The sequence below is a fragment of the Myxocyprinus asiaticus genome, chromosome 42 (assembly GCF_019703515.2).
Source record: "Myxocyprinus asiaticus isolate MX2 ecotype Aquarium Trade chromosome 42, UBuf_Myxa_2, whole genome shotgun sequence".
Lineage (NCBI taxonomy): Eukaryota > Metazoa > Chordata > Actinopteri > Cypriniformes > Catostomidae > Myxocyprinus > Myxocyprinus asiaticus.
In genome coordinates, this window is record NC_059385.1 from 13068722 (window position 1) to 13092500 (window position 23779).

At 40.1% G+C, this 23779-nt stretch overlaps 1 protein-coding gene and 1 long non-coding RNA gene across 2 annotated transcripts in view; one reads left to right on the forward strand and one right to left on the reverse strand.

Moving 5' to 3' along the window:
* ntm (neurotrimin) overlaps nt 1–23779 on the reverse strand; it is a 467252-nt gene that overhangs the window by 209782 nt on the left and 233691 nt on the right. The gene's annotated exons all lie outside the window — the stretch shown is intronic.
* LOC127432440 (uncharacterized) lies at nt 1010–9091 on the forward strand. The gene is made up of 4 exons (XR_007895747.1): nt 1010–1101; nt 8183–8355; nt 8515–8573; nt 8887–9091. It is a non-coding gene; the product is annotated as an uncharacterized LOC127432440 (long non-coding RNA).

Genomic DNA, 23779 nt, shown 5'->3' on the forward strand with positions numbered 1-23779 from the left:
ATATATAGTATAATAAACATTGTACACAAAAGTTCAATGTTCTCTGTAAAGCAACTATAAAACAGTATGTATTATTAAAAGCACTGTACAAATACATTTAATTGATACTGAATTAATGTCCACACTGTTTTCCAAATCACCCTTTCCCCTTAAGGGAAGACAAGCACATTCTGCAAAGACACTCAAAAGAAAGTGAATTGCAGACAGGAAAAATACAGGGCAGAGGAAAATCATAATGCAATTCATTTCAAATGTGATAAAACATCTCACTACTGTACATGTCTCCTCTAATAATTATGGTCTTTCACTGTAGAATTTATCCATTTAGCATCACAGCATGAAAACAGCTGAAAACATCATCACTACTCACAGACAGTTCAGGTAAAACACCGTTCCTTTTCATATTCAGTAATAATGCCATTTCAAAACATGTGAAGCATTCACAAAAAAGATGCTACATAGAAATGAACAAACTCTCAAAATTTCTAATTAACTTTCAGCACATGTACACACACACCTGTTAGCACAATAATGCTATTTTTTATGTAACTCATTGCGCTCTGTTTCTGGTTGTCTATCGTAGCCGGACCGTAACGGTGAATAATATAAGTAATCCCTGCTGTTGACTTCTTGCCAATACAGTGAAAAGAGCACACAAACAAATTATTCCAAGCTTTTTTCAAACAGATGTTCCTAAGTCAATCCTTCTGTAGGCAGCCGATGGAAGAAGCAGCATCTGGAACAGGAGCGCTGTGCTTTGCAAGTGGTTTCTGATCATAACATTGCTGTTTTAGATAAAACTTTAGTTTTGCTTGATTATTAGGATAACCATTAAATGCACATATTGTCCGGGAAATTTTTAAGACATCTTACAACATTTAAAAAGCAAGAATCTAACCGCATGACACGCAAGCAGGTAGTGACCAGCTACACACAAAATGCACTTCCTCTAGCCAACCGGAAAGTCCGCCCACCTTGTGAAATACAGTGGAATCGTTAAGAATATTGTGGATAAGAGCCTCTTTGCACAACTGCGTGAGGATGACATGCATCAAACTTACAGTATTCTCCTTCTACGCAGGTGTGCTGGCTGTCACGTTGGTAAGTGCTCGTGGGTTTCTTTTTCTTGGATCTTCAATAGTTATGAAAATTCTATAACATCATAACCATGCACTGCAAGACTATAAAAACCTCTTAAAATTGCATACCTTTTTGATGCTTTATAACGATACCACCAAGCAGCTGCATGGCTCTGCATCAATGTGTAAAAGAAATGTCAACCGCTAGAAATTTAAAAAGTGTCATGTCTATTGCGGTAATGCAAAATCAATGGCAATGCACGTTCCAAAAAATCATTGTACTGTATTATATTCAACATTTTGCATTTCTAACGGCCATCGATGATAGCGCTCTCTCGCGAGCACATACAAACAAACCCATAGCACGTGAGGAGGGAGAGCGCGCATCCATGGCGGTAATATTCTGTATGTGTACACTTATATATAAGTAGAGGGGGCTTCAAGGTAAAAAAGGTTGGGAACCACTGGTCTGGCGCATATGTTCATAGGGACATGCTTCTTTGTGGTAGTTTTTGTCATATAAAATATATTAACATTTTATAACTTTAATGAATAACCCATCTAGCATTATTATATTATATGCAACGCTTAATAGACAGTTAAAACTGAAAATGCATTAATGTAGTTTTGAATGTCCTGAAAGTTTGATTTGATCAAACAAATTAAATTTAAATGGTGATGAACTAGCTTCTAATCTGTTAAGAATTAGGCCTACCTACGGTATATGTTTGTTAATGGCAAATGGAAGTATAGAGTGTCATCAGTATATTATACGTTTATTAGTGGCTTAAGGAGATCCATCAGGACTGATGTAGTTTGGTGCTGCCTGTAAGGTTAATATAAAAAATAATAATTTGAAAAAGGTTTATCATAAGTGTCCTTTGTCATGTATCAAGAATCTTTTGAGTAATTTTTAATGCATGCATACTCTGTTGTGATACATTACCAGTTACACATACAATGAAACAACTCCTCTCATATAAATCTTTCCATTAAATCTCAATGCATTGGGTGGTGTTATGATGCATGGAATTGTTAAAGGAATAGTCCACCCAAAAAGAACATTTAAATTATTCAAAGTGATTATATTGCTTCTGAAGACATGGAATGTTTAGTGTGTTACAACCCCAATTCCAAAAAAGTTGTGACGCTGTGTAAAATGTAAATAAAAACAGAATGCAATGATTTGCAAATCTCATAAACCCATATTTTACTCACAATAGAAAATAGAAAACATATAAAATGTTTAAACTGAGGAAATGTCCCATTTTAAGGAAAAAATAAGGTCATTTTGAATTTGATGGCAGCAACAAGTCTCAAAAAAGTTGGGACAGGGCCATGTTTACCACTGTGTAGCATCCCCTCTTCTTTTAACAACAGTCCGTATATGTCTGGGAACTGAGGAGACCAGTTGCTGGAATTTTGGGAGAGGAATGTTGTCCCATTCGTGTCTGATACAGGATTCTAGCTGCTCAACAGTCCTGGGTCTTCTTTGTCGTATTTTTCGTTTCATGATGTGCCAAATGTTTTCAATTGGTGAAAGGTCTGGACTGCAGGCAGTCCAGTTCAGCACACGGACTCTTCTACTACTGTGACGAGACAGGAGAGGAATGAGGATCTAAATGAAGCCTTTTTTAATAAAACAAGAGTAAACCAGGTAACTCAGAATATAATGAAACAAAAAACAGGGAACAAAGCACAGCATAATACAGATGAAGTCTGACAAAGAAACCAGGGGAAAACAAGGGCTTAAATACACAAGGGAAAACAAGGGGATGAGGAACACCTGGGGAAACAATCAGGGGAAACCCAATCATGAAAAGAAACTACAAAGGACTACAAAACTAACAGGAAAAAGGAACAGGGAACTTAACAAGTATTTCAAAATAAATCAATACAAACAACAAGGAATATGTGACAGAGCCCCCCTTTTAAGGAGCGGATACCAGACTCTCCAAAAAACAAAACAAAAACAAATTGTCCATGGGGTGTGGGGGAAAAAACAGGTTGTTCTGGGGGGGCACAAGGGGCAAGGGGAGCAGAGGAACAAGGCAAAATCAGGGAGGCTTGAAACCAAGGCAGAGCCGGAGGGATGGAGACCCAGGGTGATGCTGCAGTCTCGGAGGACCAAGTAGACCAGAGCAGATCTGGCAGGCGGCCAGGAGACCAGGGAGACCAGAGCAGATCAGGCGGACAGCCAGGTGACCAGAGCAGATCAGGAGGATGGCCAGGAGACAAGGGAGACCAGAGCAGATCAGGCGGACAGCCAGGAGACCAAGGAGACAAGAGCAGATCAGGCGGGTGGCCAGGAGACCAGGGAGACCACAGCAGATCAGGTGGACGGCCAGGAGACAAGGGAGACATGAGGAGATCAGGCGGACGGCCAGGAGGCCAGGGAGACCACAGCAGATCAGGCGGATGGCCAGGAGACCAAGGAGACCAGAGCAGATCAGCGGACGGCCAGGAGACCAAGGAGACCAGAGCAGATCAGGCGGACGGCCAGGAGACCAGAGCAGATCAGGCGGACGGCCAGGAGACCAGAGCAGATCAGGCGGATGGTCAGGAGATCAGGGAGACCAGAGCAGATCAGGCAGACGGCCAGGAGACCAAGGAGACCAGAGCAGATCAGGCGGATGGCCAGGCGACCAGGGAGACCAGAGCAGATCAGACGGATGGCTAGGAGACCAAGGAGATGACCTCAAGGTGGGGACTGGGTCAGGAATCCTGGGAGGCGGCTGCAGGGCCGAGACAGGGTCAGGAAACATGGGAGGCGGCTGCAGGGACGAGACAGGGTCAGGAGGCCTGGGAGGTGGCCGCAGGACAGGGACAGGGTCAGGCGGCAGAGCCGCAGGAGGAATAGTCTCTGGGGGAGCGGGCGGAGCCGCAGGTGGAATAGTTTCTGGGGGAGCGGGCGGAGCCGCAGGAGGATTAGTCTCTGAGGGAGGGGGCGGAGCTGATGGAGGAATAGTCTCTGGAGAAGCGGGCGGAGCCACTGGAGAAATAGTCTCTGGGGGCAGAGCCGCCTGGGAAATAGTATCTGGGGGCGGAGTCGTGGAAGACTGGGGGCAGAGCCGTGGAAGACGGAGCCGTGGGAGGCTCGAGCGGCCAAGCCGTGGAAGGCGGTGCCATGAGAGGCTCGAGACAAAGAGTCCTGGATGAATGGGAAATGACCTCCATGGTCGCGTAACATGGGATGAGACTCGGGAACGACCTCTGTAGTCGTGGGTATGGGCAGAGACTCGGGAATGACCTCTGTAGTCGTGGGCATGGGCAGAGATTCGGGAACGACCTCTGTGGTCGTGGGCATGGGCAGAGACTCGGGAACAACCTCTGTGGCCGTGTACATGGGAAGAGACTTGGGAACAGAAACTTTTATTCTCTTCCTCCACCTCTGGATGGCCGAAGTTGGCAACGCTGGCTCTGGGACGGGCGAGGCTGGCAACGCTGGCTCTGGGATGGATGAGGCTGGCAACGCTGGCTCTGGGACAGACAAGGCTGGCAATTTGTTGGCTGTGGCAGGCGTGGCCATTGGCTCGTTGACCGTGGCAGGCGTGGGCGCTGACAATTTTTGAGGTAGGGTCTTCATGGACCTACGCACCGACATCAGTAGCAGATCGTACAACTTGGAGACAGGGGCCGTGGAAGGCTTCGAGACAGGGGCCATGGACGCAGGTTTTGGCCCGGGATTCCCACCATAATCCACTGTATAAGGGGAACTGCTAAGTTCCAGAGCCTTCTCCACATAATCGCCGAGCGTCCGGTGAGGATCAACCGGAGGCATGAGTTCCCTTGGTGCACTATTCAGACCGGCCCAGAAGAAAACCACCAGAGAGCGGTCTGTATAGTGCACTACATTTGCCAGCTCTAAAAACTCATGGGCGTGATCCTCAACTGGATGGTCCCCTTGCTCAAGGAATAGAATCCTAATGGCCGCTAGATCCATTTCTTGGTCAGTCTTTCTCTGCAGCCTTTTTTAATAAAAGAAAATTAAACCAGGTAACTCAGAACATAATGAAACAAAACACAGGGAACAAAGCACAGCATAATGCTGATGAAGACTGACAAAGAAACCAGGGGAAAACAAGGGCTTAAATGCACAAGGGGAAACAAGGGGTTAGGAACACCTGGGGAAACAATCAGGGGAAAACCAATCATGAAAAGAAACTACAAAGGACTACAAAACTAACAGGAAAAAGGAACAGGAAACTAAACCAAAATTTCAACATAAAAGTCAATACAAACAACAAGGTATATGTGACAACTATGAAGCCATGCTGTTGTAATAGATGCAGTAAGCGGTTTAACATTGTCTTGCTGAAATATGCAAGGCCTTCCCTGAAAAAGACATCGTCTGGTTGGAAGCATATGTTGCTCTAAAACCTGTATATACCTTTCAGCATTGATGGTGCCTTTCCAGATGTGCAAGCTGCCCATTCCATAGGCACTAATGCATCCCCATACCATCAGAGATGCAGGCTTTTGAACTGAGCGCTGATAACAAGCCAGATGGTCCCTCTCCTCTGTTTCCGCATCCATGGTTTCCAAAAAGAATTTCAAATTTCGATTCGTCTGACCACAGAACAGTTTTTTACAGAGTCCATTTTAAATGAGCTTTGGTCAAGAGAAGATGCCGCCGTTTCTGGATCATGTTCACATATGGCTGCTTCTTTGCATGATAGAGTTTTAACCTGCATTTGTGGATGGCACGGCGAACTGTGTTCACAGACAATGAGTTCTGGAGGTGTTTCTGAGCCCATGCAGTGATTTCCATTACAGAATCATGCCTGTTTTTAATGCAGTGCCGCCTGAGGGCCCGAAGATCACAGGCATCCAATATTGATTTTCGCCCTTGTCCCTTACGCACAGAGATTTCTCCAGATTCTCTGAATTTTTTGATGATATTATGTACTGTAGATGATGAGATATTCAAAGTCTTCGCAATTTTACGTTGAGGAACATTATCCGGAAATTGTCCCACAATTTGTAGATGCAGTTTTTTTGCAGATTGGTGAACCTCTGCCCATCTTTACTTCTGAGAGACTCTGCCTCTCTAAGATACTCTTTTTATACCCAATCATGTTACTGACCTGTTTCCAATTAACCTATTTAGTTGTAAAATGTTCCTCCAGCTGTTTCTTTTTAGTAATACTTACTTTTCCAGCCTTTTGTTGCCCCCATCCCAACTTTTCTGAGACATGTTGCAGCCATCAAATTCAAAATTACCTTATTTTTTTCTTAAAATTGCACATTTCCTCAGTTTAAACATTTGATATGTTTTCTATGTTCTGTTGTGAATAACATATGGGTTTATGAGATTTGCAAATCATTGCATTCTGTTTTTATTTATATTTTACACAGCGTCCCGACTTTTTTGGAATTGGGGTTGTATACAGTTGTGCTCAAAAGTTTGCTTACCCTTGGAGAATTGGTAATATATGTGCCATTTTTAAAGAAAACATGAATGAGCAGGCAAAACACAGTTATTTTGTTTCTTACGGGATTCATATTCAACTGTAGGTTATAACAGAATGGCACAATTATAAAACAAAACATGGCAACAAAGAATAAAATGAAATGACCCCTGTTCAAAAGTCTGCATACCCTTAGTTCTTAATACTGTGTATTGCCCCCTTTAGCATCAATGACAGCATGCAGTCTTTTGTAATAGTTGTCTATGAGGCTCCAAATTCTTGCAGGTGGTATAGCTGCCCATTCGTCTTGGCAAAATGCCTCCAGGTCATGCAAAGTCTTTGGTTGTCTTGCACGAACCGCACGTTTGACATCTCCCCAGAGTGGCTCGATGATATTAAGGTCAGGAGACTGTGATGGCCACTCCAGAACCTTCAACTTTTTCTGCTGTAACTACTGGAGGGTCAACTTGGCCTTGTGCTTAGGGTCATTGTCGTGCTGGAATGTCCAAGAGAATCCCATGCGCAGCTTTCGTGCAGAAGAATGCAAATTGTCTGCCAGTATTTTCTGATAACATGCTACATTCATCTTGCCATCAATTTTCACAAGATTCCCCATGCCTTTAGAGCTCACACACCCCCAAAACACCAGTGAGCCACCACCATGCTTCACAGTGAGGATGGTATTCTTTTCACTATAGGCCTTGCTGACCCTTCTCCAAACATAGCGCTTATGTTTGTGACCATAAAGATCAATTTTGGTCTCGTCACTCCAAATTACAGTGTGCCAGAAGCTGTAAGGCATGTCAAGTTGTTGTCAGGCATATTGTAACCGGGCTTTTTTGTGGCATTGGCGCAGTACAGGCTTCTTTCTGGCAACTCGACCATGCAGCTCATTTTTGTTCAAGTATCGTCATATTGTGCTCCTTGAAACAACCACACCGTCTTTTTTCCAGAGAAGCCTGTATTTCTCTTGAGGTTACCTGTGGGTTTTTCTTTGTATCCCGAACAATTCTTCTGGCAGTTGTGGCTGAAATCTTTCTTGGTCTACCTGACCTTGGCTTGGTATCAAGAGACTCCCGAATTGTCCAATTCTTAATAAGTGATTGAACAGTACTGACTGGCATTTTCAAGGCTCTGGATATCTTTTTATATCCTTTTCCATCTTTATAAAGTTCCATTACCTTGTTACGCAGGTCTTTTGACAGTTCTTTTCTGCTCCCCATGGCTCAGTATCTAGTCTGCTCAGTGCATCCACATGAGAGCTAACAAACTCATTGACTATTTATACACAGACACTAATTGCAATTTAAAAAGCCACAGGTGTGGGGAATTAATCTTTAATTGCCATTTAAACCTGTGTGTGTCACCTTGTGTGTCTTTAACAAGGCCAAACATTCAAGGGTATGTAAACTTTTGATCAGGGCCATTTGGGCGATTTCTGTTATCATTATGATTTAAAAAGGAGCCAACAACTATGTGATAATAAATGGCTTCATATGATCACCATCCTTAAATAAAAGACATGATCTTTTTTGCATGATCAGTCATATTTTCAAAATCAATGCCAAAATTTCACAATTTCTGCCAGGGTATGCAATCTTTTGAGCACAACTATGGCCACGTTCACACAGTAGGAGAATGCAGTCATCAGTCCGGTGTTTGAGTGCTTAATACCATTCTGTTCACATGCAGGTTGGTTATTTATGAGAGTGGCAACCACATTCTATAACTGAACTGACACCACTGATCTATATATATATATATAACTGGATTGCTCATGACGTCACAACGGTGAAGCCACCATCTTTGTATTCCCTAACATTCTGTACTCCCTTTGGGTCTTAATGGGAAATCATCTGTTTTTGGTGAGTAATTTTTACCCATCCAGTCACTTAAAAAAAAAAAAAAAAAAAGTCAGCATATACAGCATCACAATGCAATCTTCCTATACATGTAATTAGTTATTTATTTGGACTCTAACTCTTATTCTAAGTGTGAGTGTGTTATGTTACTCTTTATTGCAGCAGCATTACTTTGAGCGGAGTACGTGTTACCTCAATAGGAACAAGCTTAAGAAACTGAGGTAAGATATCAGTAGACATTTTCAAACATATGTTTTGCAGGCTTTAAAGTATTTATTCTGAAGACATAATTATGCTTTGTAACTTTTGTTTACGTTGAACATTCATTGTGGTTATTTTCTTAGGCTAAATGAATATTAGCTATGTAGCTAATGTTAGCTTAGGAAAATAACCACAATGAATAACAGTAGCTCACCAAGTTAGCTTTTTTTGGTCAAGTTGGATATCTACTTACAGATCAACACCGGTGATACAACTGATGAATATAATGTGGGCTTGCATTAATTCTCTGCGTGTTATTTGTACTTTTTGCAGTGCAGGCCTGAACACGGCCCAACTCGCAGGAATAATTTCTAAAGTGGTCAATTGGAATTCACGAGGAGCACAAGGATATTGTAGAAGTTAAACAAGGTAAGTTTGCAGTTTGGATTTCAATAATCATCCCATTGAATGTTAGATACAACCGGAATTGGTTTGCAACAGGAGGATGTATGAGGAGACAATTGTCAGCCTGGCTTCACTGAAGAGCTGTTTTAACAGGTAAGAGTATAGACAACAATAGCTGAGTAAAAAAGATTATACTATCTGTTTTTATTTGCAATGTAGATACTTTTACAACATGCAGTATAACAATAGTCTTATAAAATTACTGTTTCTGACAGTTATAACTTTTAATGTTAATAGAAAAGTTGACCCAAAAATGTAAATTCTGTCATAATTTACTTAACCTCATGTCCTTCCAAATCCATGTGACTTTCTTTTGCAGAACCCAAAATAAGATATTTTGTATTCCATATAAGGAAAGTAAATGGTGAGCAAAAACATTCTTTAAAATATCATCTTTTGTGTTCCACAGAAAAAAGTCATAAAGGTTTGGAAGGACATGAGGTTGGGTAAATGATGACAGAATTTACATTTTAGGTGAACTATCCCTTTTAATATATGTATAATACACTTCTCATCACGTTTTCTTTTTGTTTTTGTTTTTTTGTTTTTAATAATTATTATTTATTTTTTTACGTATTGTTATAAAAAAAGATGATTATTTTTAAATTTTAATTTCAAGGGATGGGCTTGGCTCTTGCAGAGAGGGTTGCTGGCAGTAGGAACTGATCTTTATATCTTACAGATTTTTTTGCAGTACAAGCTTGCCAGAGTTTTCCTAAGCCGTTTGGAGTGTGATGCAGCACACGTTTCCTTTGCAATGAAGTGGAGCCTGATGCTAGTGTAGCTTCCAGCAATGCACTTTATGAGTATGAAGATGTGATTGTTGTATGGTTCTAGGTTGAACATGTGTTCCTCAAGTTCCTTGAATGCAGAACCACCATGGAGTTCCAGAACCTTTGTGGAGACCCTGGATTTAAATTTGTGGTCAAATTCAGAGATGGGCCTTGTGAGTGTGTGCTGTTGAATAAATCTCTCAGCTGTCTTGCAGACTTTCAGGACACTGTCTGACAGTCTAATAAGTCCACCTCGGGACTTCATGTCGATCAGTGTGTGTCCAAGTTCATCTTGGGGAGAGCTCTCGACACTGAGTGCTGATAAACAGGTAGTGCTCTGAATCTTCTTCATAGTTGTTTTAACTACAAAGCTTGCTATGTACCCCACCACAGCCTCTTTGAACATGGACAAGCTGGGAAGATTTACAGTGATGTTTTTCTCTGTGTCTTCTGTTTCAGGCTGAACGTCACTTTGCCAAAATGCTAGCATATGAGAAGGTGTTGCCTCCAGTACCACTGTGCTATCCAGTGGAGAACAGTTGCCACTAGCTCTGATGGCATGTTTTGCTACCATTCTTTTGAAATCTGACTTAAATTGCCTTGCTGTGGGATTGTTATTAAATCCATTAGCAGATTTGTCCCCACATATCTTTGAATTATTATTGTATTGTTCAGTTTAATAATTAAATTTTTGTGTGTACTTGGAAGCTTCTGTTATTGAACAAATATGTATGTATGATTCCCTTAAGTGTGCATACATGTCAATAAACGTCTTACTGATTATGATTTAATAGATCAAGGGATTGTTGAAATATTGATTTATTGATTGACCAGTGATTAAATGCTCACAAGCTGGCATGTACATATTCCAGAAATGAATGCAAATGCATGGAATAATTCCATTAATTAAAGGTAAATTCACATATATATACTACATATTGCATATGAACTTGTGTGTATATATAATATACTAAATTTTTATATTTGGTTCTTCTGGATTTATTCTAAAGAGGTACTGTCTAGTTACAATATCAACACAAAGCTAGTCGTTTTTATTAACAATCACTGATCTCATTGATTATAACTTTTTTAAAGCTCTATGAAGGCAGAGAAACGCTGCATCCAGCAACAATCTGCAGATGTTACTATTGGATACTTTTGCTTTAAAAAAGAGGTAATTTATACACTTTGATGTTGTATTTTTACTGTTGATTATTAAAGATTATGATTGTTATGCCCACTTTACATGGGGATAACGACTTATTTGTGCTTAATAGGTACATAGTCTGTATAAATTACAACCTGTGGGCACTTTTGCCACATCCTTTAGTGAACGTTGTTTCGCAGTTAAACGCAGCACATCGGGACATCTTGAGAGTTTCGTCCGTTGGCAGTCGATGCCCTCTGTCGGTAGGGAATAGTAAGATGGCCGCCAGAGCACTCACCTACTGCTGGCAGTTTAGCATTCTATGAGCAGTCCAGTTTTATATATAGATCAGTGACTGACACCCACAAAGTTTCAGGACTTACAACCCCATTTTCTGAAACCTTTGCTGTGTGAACTGAACCATACTGGACAACTAGTTGTTAGTCACATCATATAATGTGAGAAAGCCATGCTGCACTTTACATCCACATGTCTCTTGTGTTTCATGTGGGGTTTTGTTAACTCACGGAAATGGCGACATTCGCTGTGTGTCATCCAAAGATTCAGCCGCTGTCTTCCACAGCTGCTTACGGGCACAAGACGCGTAACATTAAAAGCTGCACTCAGCACTTGGTTAAAAAGCATTCAAAGCTGCTGTTGGTTAATTATGATCTGATGGATTAACTCGCGCCTCGATTGTACTTATTTATTTAATAACGCATTGTCAATTGAGATAAGACATGCCAGTGTTATGGACGTAACCTTCTTTTAGTCAATGTTTTTTTGTCATTTTTTAAACTTGATGTTGTTGTTTTTGTACAATGCTTATTATTTCGTAAAGAAAAACAAGTTCCGAGTTTGAAGGTTGAATTTAACTAAACTTAAATGTTGTAAACAGATTCAGATACAGTTTGTGTTTTAAAAGGTTAGAAAAATTATGCCCTCATATGCCCTCTTCACAACTATCTTCAATTATTTTACTTGACTGTCTCAAAAATGTTTAAACAGATCCACTCCAAATCCAGACAAAATAACATGATTACCACCTATGAATCCAGAAAAGATCCAATTCACACCTTCCTGTTTAGGAAATCCTACTGAATTCATGCATATGAGAAAAGTGTGAAAGGAAGACAGGAAAACGAGGATGAAACGTGCAAATATTTAATTCACGAGTGAACCCCAAAAGAACTGGGAGGGAAAATAAAGTCAGTCAGTACATCTGTAATCTCACGGCAGATCCCAGGTGTGGAGGAAGCTCGTCTGATATACTGTTATGATTTTATTATCACTCTTACGCCTGCATTAGGTGTTGGCAGGCTGCTGGGGATTAATGTGGCCCCTGTGATGACGCCCCATCTCTGGGGTTTGATGGTTTTGTGACGGGGCATGATGGATGGATGGTGCCGACAGCTCTGTGACACATTGTGCACCGCTGATGTATTGTAAAATGAGACAGACACACAAAAGCTGCACGTCAACACTGTTGGCTCTCGGTTGGCTACACTCCGCACTGCTGCATGCCTTATGTGGATCCAAGGACCCATCCATCCATCTTCAATGACTGCAGTCCCACTGTGGCATTTATGGTGTGAGATTTCCTATATGGCTCAGGTTTGCTACATCCTGGCATCTGTGCAGTGTGGAAAACAGCACAATTCCAGACAGAGCATTCAAATGAAAGAAAACGAGCATGTGCTTGTCTTGACTGACAAGTCTTTTAGGTGTCTGACATGTGGTGTTGATGCCCCATGGGCAGGCACAGGGTAGAAAAGACAAAAAAAAAAAAAAAAAGGAAACCTAGACATTTTTCTAACTTTTTCGAAGTTAGAGTAATGATTTCCGGCTTTTATTATTAGAACTGATTGATTCTGTGGATCATGTTCATGTGGTAGACACATGTTTCAAGAGTGTTTAATATTATTGCACAGAAATGAAGTAGCTCCAAGTTTACTGACCGTAAATCAGTTGCATATCACATCACCATTTATCTCTTTCTCTCTTTCTCTCTCTCTCTCTGGCTTGGGCAATGTTTTGATTTTAAACTTTTTTTTTTTTTTTTTTTTTGTAAATCAACCTACAGAATGGCTTACTAAAAGCTGTCTATGCAAATTAAACTGGAAAGGAAAAAGTATTTTAGAATAAGAATAAAAAAAAATAAAAAAATTCAAGATAAACACATGAATGTGGTAACTGGTACAAGCAGAATAACTGACCTTAATTTGCGTTATTGCCGCATTACCTCAGTTACCCTTTACATTTTCAAAAAGTCAATGGTATGTCTTCAATTATTTCTTGCTAATGTTCACAACCTGTTTTTCAGAATTTGAAACCTTTTTTGTAGGTGAATAATACATTTGAAAAAAGTACTGCTATTTTTTTTTTTTTTTTTTTGCATCATCTTAAAGGCTAAAAGTTGAGTCGTCACTCTTCTGGCTGATGTGGAGAATCCAGCGTTACTAATATCACTGCACATTCACAATCATTAAAAGGCATAATTTAACAGTGTGACGATGTTGCTTTTATTAGCCCTTTGAAGCAGATGGCAGAGAGTGTTTCATCTTGTATTCTCTTTCTCCCTCACACTTTCTGTCTGTTGTAGTTTTCAAACAGGGGGAAGGATGGGGAAGGATTAATGAAAATACCAGGAGAGCAGTGTTATGGTTGAAATACTGCCATAATATGCAGACCACTCTTTCTGTATGTCTCTGAATGAATTTTAGCATGAACATCCAAGTACGTTATATAACCCAACCTGAATTATATCCTTATTTATTTTATTTATTTATTTTTTCCACAATGAGATATTTAACATGTATCCACAATCACTTGCATAATTTGAGAGAAAATACATTGAGAAAAAAGAAAAAAGAATCTACTGGACTGATCAACCTGAACCTGAAACCAGTGTAGACCTGCATGGCTACTGCAAAGTCTCAGCTACTAGGACATAAAGCTAATGTTTAATATGTATGAGAGAAATGGACTCAGTTACATGGTAGAGTGTGTTATTTATGATAGCAGCACAGTGTGAAATATCAATATATGTGCTCTCTCACGCAAATACATGAGAAAACTTCATATCATGTTTACCAGCACTGCAGAGTGCATGGATATGAGTGAACACATTGGAGTATTTTCCTAAATCTGGCCTGAGTATTAAATATGGGATGTGCCCCTCTTTAAACGGATTTAAAGTTCCATGTCCACCAAAATACACGAATTTAGATATAATATTCGTGAACATATAAAGTAGCCTATATATAGGCAGAGCCCCACCCAAATATTCTTCCACTTGTAAACATGGATCCATACTATAAACTGCCAATAATGTTATTTGTTACCCTGTAAATTAGTTCAAAATGTGGATATACACCCTAATGTTGTGTAGGTCTCCTTCGTGCCGCCAAAACAGCGCCAACCCACATCTCAGAATAGCATTCCAAGATGCTATTCTTCTCACCACAGAGCGGTCATCTTACTTACCATAGACTTTGTCAGTTCAAACCAGTCTGGCCATTTTCTGTTGACCTCTCTCATCAACAAGGCATTTCCATCCACAGAACTGCTCCTCACTGGATGTTTTTGTTTTTGGCACCATTCGGAATAAATTCTAGAGACTGTTGTGTGTGAAAATCCCAGGAGATCAGCAGTTACAGAAATACTTAAACCAGCCCATCTGTCACCAACAATCATGCCACGGCACATTTTTTCCCCCATTCTTGGTTGGTGTTAACTGAAGCTCCTGACCCATATATGCATGATTTTATGCACTGCACTGCTGCCACACGATTGGCTGATTAGATAATCGCATGGTTGTTTGCTGGTGCCAGACGGGCTGGTTCGAGTATTTCTGTAACTGCTGATCCCCTCGGATTTTTACACACAACAGTCTTTAGAATTTACTCCGAATGGTGCCAAAACCAAAAAACATCCAGTGAGTGGCTGTTTGTGGATGGAAATGCCTTGATGATGAGAGAGGTCAACAGAGAATGGCCAGACTGGTTCAAACTGACAAAGTCTACAGTAACTCAGATAACTGCTCTGTACAATTGTGGTGAGAAGAATATCATCTCAGAATGCTGTTCTGAGATGTGGGTTGGCCCTGTTTCGGTGGCACGAGGGGGACCTATGCAATATTAGGCAGGTGGTTTTAATGTTGTGGCTGATGTGTATTTAAAAGCAGGCCTGGAATAAATTTGAATTCAAGTTTTTTTGTCATAATGTATCTGAAACGTCAGTTACACAGTACACTGTTTAATACAGATCTGCGTGCATGTGGGGCAAAGAAACTGCTGCCCTCCTGAACTCCACAGTGCCCCTCATTTTTCCAATGGAAATCTGTGGTCAAATATGGAACTGCAACAAGCCTTCATTGAGATGCATTGGGGCAGAAATTCATCTGCCCATAAATGTAGAGCCAAAGCAAAGGTTACTTTAGTATTAGTGCGCGCCAGCATTGTGACAGATTGCGAAAATGGCAAGCGCTATCGATGAACGTGTATAACAGCTTGTAGTTTCTATTGCAAATTCAATCAAACAGGCCATCAAACAACTTGGTCCTGACAAGCCAGACATAAAAATTGTTTGGCAATCAAAAGACAATGGTAGGAAATAAGACACTGTATGTATTTTATGACGAAAAAGTGCATGTCAAAAAGCCTTGGCTCTCTGTTGCGCTAAACTGAATAAAATGTTATGTATTCCATATTTACTTTTTCATTCATATTTTGCAGGGGGACATGGGGGATGTATAAAGAAACATAGGTGTATGTGATTGAAACCTTTCTGCAGACCTTAGCAGCCATATCACCCTGCAGCTCTTGCCTGGTTGCCCACTATAGCTAAGCAGGGTTGAGCCTGGCCAGTACCTGGATGGGAGACCTCCTGGTTAAAACTAAGGTTGCTGATGGAAGAGGTATTAAGGAGGCCAGCAAGGGGTGCTCACCCTGTGGTCTCTGTGGGTCCTAATGCCCCAGTATAGTGATGGGGACACTATACTGTAAAAAGGCACCGTCTTTCGGATGAGATGTTAAACCGTGATCCTGACTGTCTGTGGTCATTAAAAATCCCAGGACACTTCTCATAAAGAGTAGGGGTGTAACCCTGGTGTCCTGGCCAAATTTCCCCCATAGGCCCTTCTCAATCATGGCCTCCTAATATCTATTAATTGGGAGTATCACTCTACTCTCTCCTCTCCACCAATAGCTGGTATGTGGTGAGCGTACTGTCGCACTATGGCTACCGTCGCATCGTCCAGGTGGATGCTACACATTGGTGGTGGTTGAGGAGAGTCCCCCTATACTATGTAAAGCACTTTGAGTGCCTAGAAAAGCTGTCTGAACCTCCCCTGTCTCTGCAGTATGTACACATTCTTGATAGTGCGGACTCTGACTAGATTCCATATCTGTTTTAAAATAAACATAATTATCAGTTCTCAAAACATGTCCAACCTTACAGCTGTGAAGGCAATGATAGGTATCAGAGCTTTTCAGGTTTCTCATAGCTTCACCATCGATAAATAAAGACTCAAAGTAACTAAAATGCATCTATTTGTGATATTTGGCCATCAACCTGCCACCCATAATCAATAACAGATGAGTGGGGAAGAAAAATATGCTGTAATTCAGTTTTCATTTGTGCTGCGGACAGTAATTTGAAATGTTTACTTTTATTTTTACTACATGACATAAAAACTGTTTATGCTGTAAGGTTAGCACCAGAATGTCTACGGCCAAAAGGCGCTATTTCTGGTAAAAGTCAAAGAACTCTGCGAGAACCAACGTCATAAAACTCTCACACAGAAGAGCATCTCCACCTGAGACAACACACCCTACAGAGCAAGGACCATAAAACAAAAATCTCACTCACATCTGCCCCCTCTCTCACCTCAGGTCACTTTCGGGTCACCAAAAACTAAGTTATGACTTATCCTGTTCTGTAATGTAAAAGGTTTTCGGATCATACATGTTTGGTATCATTCAAGAGGTCTCAGTGCAACTGGTAAAATGGTCTCATTCCCTTTCAGCAAAGTCAAATCACAAGTAAGATTTAAGAACTTAGTAAAATACTGCATTCTATCGGGAACCAGATGCTGTATGCAGATTAGATGCATTCTTTGTAAACATCAAACGACCTACTTAATCACAAGTTTCAAAGCAAAATCCTGAATAACATCACACACACACATCTGAAATAACAATAGAATCGTCTGGTACTTAAAGAGAGATGACAAAGGAATCGGGGAGTCTGTAGTCAGATATCCCACACAATTGCTGTGTGTAGTTTTCCATTACCAGGTATGTTTCTTTGATTTGTCTTTTATTTTAGGAATGTTTGTTTATTCTGATCATGTGTGAAATTGGCTTTGATTGATTTTGTAACTTATGTTTTAAATCCTACCTGTCAAATTAATTGTTACTTTTTGATTTATTCTGTATTCCTCCGAAATTGTTTATTGTAGATTCGAGGGACGCCTTTTGTTACCGCAAACTTATGTCCAGTATAATGATCATTACACGAGCTTATGAATAGGAGAAAACCACGTAAGACTACCAGTCACTGCTTATCACCGTCTTAGCAAGTTGTATGAAACGTGACTAAATAAAACTATCATCTGTTTATGAGCAAGCAGTAGGCAGTCAAACCAGATGATATTAGTAAACCCTGCAACCGCTGACTATGAACGGAACTGGCTATTTTGTGTTCGTGAGATCTATGTAATTAATCGGCCGATATATGACTCTGAGCAACAATCGGGACCCGAATGAAAGGATAATGAAAGTTAGGATGATTCAGAGTAATCAATAACTTAAAAAGATTACACTAAAAGAATGATCAGAAATCAATTAGAGCTTAAATCTAAATTAGAGTCTTGGCGATGTGCGCACATGCCATTCGGGTGTTTTGTTGTCTTATGAGAGCACGTGGTTTGTTTTGTTTCTGTATTGCCACGTGTTTCTCTGTCTTGCATCATACCCCACCTCCTTGTTTGCCCATTATTAGTTTATTAGTCACACCTGCCCTGTCTTTTTAACCTGTTGATTTCTCTTGCTATTTTAGTCTCCTCGTGTTTGCTGTCCGGTGCCAGTTCGTCTTGTGTTACCCAGTCGGTCTTGTGTCTCCAATCGGTCTAGTTAGTCGGTCTTGCCTGTTTGTTGGTGCTGTTCTTCATCCCATCCCTGTCCGGTCCGGTTGGTCCTGGTTCCCCGTTTCCCTTTGCCCCAGCCCTGGATTGTTCTTTTTCCCCTACGGGGTTGTTTATGTTTGCTTTCCCCCTTGTGGGAGTTTTTTTCCTGTATTTAATAAATTCTTGATTTTAAAACTCTGCATTTGGGTCCTGCCTCTGCATTTTCATGACATCAAGTTCACACTAAATTCCCTCTGAGGGTCACAGTCAGAAAACATGATAAAAAGCTCTAAAATTCACATGCCGTGATCTGTTTGCCCTTGTACGAGCTTGCCTTCATGGCCGTTGATTATGTTCAGATCACTTCCTTTCATATACACCCCTTACTCATCAAGTGCCTTTCAGCGCCGCATGCTGCCAATCACCAACTGACACATTCTTATCTCACGCATAACAAACCTGATATTGGCTTTAACACAAAGTCATCTCACAACAGGAATTCACAAATAGAAGTGAGAGTATATTTTGTATACTATAGAACAGCAGTAACAAGTGAAACGAAAAAAAAAAGTTTCTTTGATTAGTAGTTGTGTCTTTGATGAAGTCTTTTTCACTTGAAAGACACTCAAACAAACAGAGCAATTTTTGATAGCATGACTGAACCACAGTGTTTACACTATTTGCGGAAATAAACATATCAACGGCTTATTTATACTGTAGCTGTCTCTGTACATTAAACTTGGACAATAGAAAAAAATTCAGGATAAAAGAAACTGCACACATCTGTTGGAAGTTTTCACAATTATGGACCTCAAAATGTAAGTAATGGCAACAAATTTAACAGGAAGGATGGGTTTAAGTGCTTAGTTGCTCAGTATGATTTTAAGAATAACATGACAGAAGTAATATTACAATTAATCAGGTTAAAACAGGGGAGTAAAGCCGCAAACAAACACAAAGGAACAAGTCCCACTCTACACAACCAAAAGATCACTTGTATCACTCTGGCACTTCACATATGGCCATTTTTTTACTGAATTATTTAACTGTTATCTTAAAAAAAAAAAAACACACAGAGTAGTCCACATACTGTATACTGAATTGTGAGGTGTGTTCGAGGGCTCTAAGAATCAGAGTGTTATGTTCAGACTTTGCTGTTCTTAAACACTGCAATCCACCCCAGAGGGATCAATTAAAACACTGATGCATAAATCATCATACACATTCACACTAATGTAAGATACTGTATGTTTGAAGAAAGAGAGGAACAGAGAGCGAAACAGACACAGAGTGGGCTGAATGAAGACAAGAAGAATTTCCTCTGTCACTTCTCTCAATGGGACCCCTGGTAAAGTGGTACCTCGGCAGATTGCAAAGTAGGAGAAAACAAGCGAGCAAGGGAATTTAAAACAAACTCTGTCCTCATAATGGCTACCTGTATTTACATATCGTACAGGGCTTTTCATCCCCATTAACGCAAGAGACAAGATCCTACAGTATGCAATAAAAGAGACACCTACGTAATGGGGAATATAGAGGTTTCCTTTGATAAACATGACATATAATGAAAACACTGTAACTTCCTTTCCAGTCCAAATCTATATATACTATATATATATTGGATTATTTGATGTCAGAAAACCAAAGATATTAACATATATCTGCCTAATTTACATGGTTACAATGCTTATTCAATCTCAACCAAACTGCTCATCCAATTATGGACAAAGTAACATTATTCGGAGTGTCTATTTGCACCCCGGTGTAAATAGCATCTGCCACACAGGGCAGCTATTTGTACCCCAATAGTCTGGTGAAACCACAGGAATATACAACAAACTAGTCAGTAAATGTCGCTGCAGTGGTGTGGAGTGTAAACACAGTGTGTAAATGCGCAGCGTTGTCCTAGCATACGTGGTTCGAATTTGCGTTTTGTCCCACTCTTTTTTCCATCCGATTTCCTGATTCTACTCTTAATATTTCCTTTAATACTAGTTATAATAACATTTTAAACATTTATATAAATGTTGGTTTCATCACAGTGATTTCATCAGGGTGAATGTTGAGTAGTGCAGAGAAGGATTTGATATGGAGGCTGGGTCTGTCGACTGCATTCGTTCCCATGGCTCGGCATCACTTGTGTGTGTATTGCGTCACTGTATTACTAATATTGTAGTAACCATGTTTTTTGACAGAAACTATAGTTTTAATGCAATTAACCATGGTGTTAGTACAGGAATATGATGGTAATATAGTAGGCTAACCATTGTTAATTTTGTGGTTACTGTAAATTTAAAAAAAAAATACCATGGTAAAACCATGGTTACTGTAGTAAAACCAAGGTTATTTTTTCTAAGGTAAGGTTAAGGTTAGGTTTAGGGGTAGAGGTTAATGTAGTGTGTCTGTGGGACTCTAAATAAACACAATAAACACACTGCAGTAATGCCCATATACTGTATGTTAGTATTTAAATATGGGTGCAAATAGTCACCAGGTTGCAATTAGTCCCTACCATTATTTGCACCAGGGTTGGGGTGCAAATAATATCTGCCACTACTTGCACTGGAGTGTAAATAGCATATACCATTATTTGCACCAGGGTGCAAATAGCATCTGCCAATATTATTCCTAAACAACACAAGAACTAACAATAAGTCAAATGTGGGAAAGTCTGCCAAATCTTGTGTTCCTGACTGTGTGCAGCACCGGCCGTTACAACTAGAAAAAGTTCTATCTATTTAAATAAATAAATGAGTAGTTTCAGTAATAGTAATTTGATAAAGTAACTGATTGAAAAAACAAAAAAACAAAAACAAAATTTGACTAACATTTCATGTAGTATAAAGGGAGAAATACTATTCAAAAATAATATAAAACATTTATGATATACCTTGTACCTCTCCTGTACATTTCATAGATTTATTGCATTATAATTACAACATTTTACCAGTAACCAGGGGTTAAACTGGGATTTTTGAGGAGGGGGAACCCACAGACAAGATGGAAGCATATTGCGTAATTAACTTTAAAGAACATTAAAGGTGTTTTCGAGCGAGCACTCTCACTAAATAGAGATGGAATGCATTAAAAAAAAAAAAAAAAAAAAATGAACTGGAGCCTGCCTGCAGGATATGGAATGAAGTGATGAACAAACTGACAATATTTATTTTAAATCAAAGGTGCCGGAATGACGTTCCAGACCATTCTGCCCCAATTCAACCCCTGCCTGTAAACAAACAATAAAGTTGTTATAATAACAATAAAGCCTGTTATTCACTTTGACACAAAAATGTCAAAGCCAGGACAAACATTAGCATACATGACCTAGCTGGTGAGCTGTAAAATATGAATAAACATCAAAAATCACGAAAGTAATGAGAAACAACTCCAAAATGTCCATCTTTGTCTTATCAAACCAGCATGTCCTACCAGCATGATGCAATAGACTGAAACTCGTTTGCATGTGCCACTTACTGACAGTCCAACAGGCTCAAGCTATCAATGGTGAGACCAAAGCAACTTTGCGGTCTTGGGCCTCGTCAAACTCTCACAAATAATTCACAAAACATTCTGAAACCACTGAGAAACTAATTCTGCATCCTCATGGGGGTAATTTCACAGCTTTGTTGGATTGCAGCAAGCCTGAGACCATTAAGAGCTCAAGTTTTATATGTTCCTCACAGCCTGCACAAAGAACTTATTGCCTTTTACACTTTTACGATGTCACAGCTCCAAGAAGAAACTATGACTCCATCCCACTAATTACTATGGTATGATGGCCTGGGTGTAGACTGCGTGTCAACCAAAACCGACGGCAAGAATTTGAAAAAGGTAATACATATGAATGCTCAGACATAGCTATTTTTATGCAAGATTTACTGATGAGCACAGGTTTGTGGTATATGAGCTATGAAGCCAAATGCAGTCAGAGAGAGTCTCTGTTATAGTCAACACAGAAATATTGAAGAAAATTTTGGTTTGTGATATGCAGAGGAAAAAGCACCTGGTTGCACTTTCATCTTCTTGCTTTCATACAAATTCATAGATTGAACTTGATATTTGACATCAGGTGGCAAATGTGCACTAATCTAGAAGGAAATATCTCATTTAAAAAGAAACTGGTGTAGAATGATCAAAACTGTGTTGTTGAAAATATTTGAGACATTAACTGCTATGAAAAGCAATTCAAAAAAAAAAAAAAAAAACGTTTCCAGGAATAAGAAAATTAACTGCTGTAGAGATCCTATGAAAGCAAATAGAGTTTTATGGTTGTTGGTTCATTTCTATTAGCTTTCAAGTCTTTTACATGCTAATGTACTCCTAAAAGGTGGTTAGCACATACAGGTGCATCTCAATAAATTAGAATGTCGTGGAAAAGTTCATTTATTTCAGTAATTCAACTCAAATTGTGAAACTAGTGTATTAAATAAATTCAGTACACACAGACTGAAGTAGTTTAAGTCTTTGGTTCTTTTAATTGTGATGATTTTGGCTCACATTTAACAAAAACCCACCAATTCACTATCTCAAAAAATTAGAATACATCATAAGACCAATAAAAAAAAAAACATTTTTAGTGAATTGTTGGCCTTCTGGAAACTATGTTTATTTACTGTATATGTACTCAATACTTGGTAGGGGCTCCTTTTGCTTTAATTACTGCCTCAATTCGGCGTGGCATGGAGGTGATCAGTTTGTGGCACTGCTGAGGTGGTATGGAAGCCCAGGTTTCTTTGACAGTGGCCTTCAGCTCATCTGCATTTTTTGGTCTCTTGTTTCTCATTTTCCTCTTGACAATACCCCAAAGATTCTGGGGTTCAGGTCTGGTGAGGTTGCTGGCCAGTCAAGCACACCAACACCATGGTCATTTAACCAACTTTTGGTGCTTTTGGCAGTGTGGGCAGGTGCCAAATCCTGCTGGAAAATGAAATCAGCATCTTTAAAAAGCTGGTCAGCAGAAGGAAGCATGGAGTGCTCCAAAATTTCTTGGTAAACAGGTGCAGTGACTTTGCTTTTCAAAAAACACAATGGACCAACACCAGCAGATGACATTGCACCCCAAATCATCACAGACTGTGGAAACTTAACACTGGACATCAAGCAACTTGGGCTATGAGCTTCTCCACCCTTCCTCCAGACTCTAGGACCTTGGTTTCCAAATGAAATACAAAACTTGCTCTCATCTGAAAAGAGGACTTTGGACCACTGGGCAACAGTCCAGTTCTTCTTCTCCTTAGCCCAGGTAAGACGCCTCTGACGTTGTCTGTGGTTCAGGAGTGGCTTGACAAGAGGAATACGACAACTGTAGCCAAATCCCTTGACACGTCTGTGTGTGGTGGCTCTTGATGCCTTGACCCCAGCCTCAGTCCATTCCTTGTGAAGTTCACCCAAATTCTTGAATCGATTTTGTTTGACAATCCTCATAAGGCTGCGGTTCTCTCGGTTGGTTGTGCATCTTTTTCTTCCACACTTTTTCCTTCCACTCAACTTTCTGTTAACATGCTTGGATACAGCACTCTGTGAACAGCCAGCTTCTTTGGCAATGAATGTTTGTGGCTTACCCTCCTTGTGAAGGGTGTCAATGATTGTCTTCTGGACAACTGTCAGATCAGCAGTCTTCCCCATGATTGTGTAGCCTAGTGAACCAAACTGAGAGACCATTCTGAAGGCTCAGGAAACCTTTGCAGGTGTTTTGAGCTGATTAGCTGATTG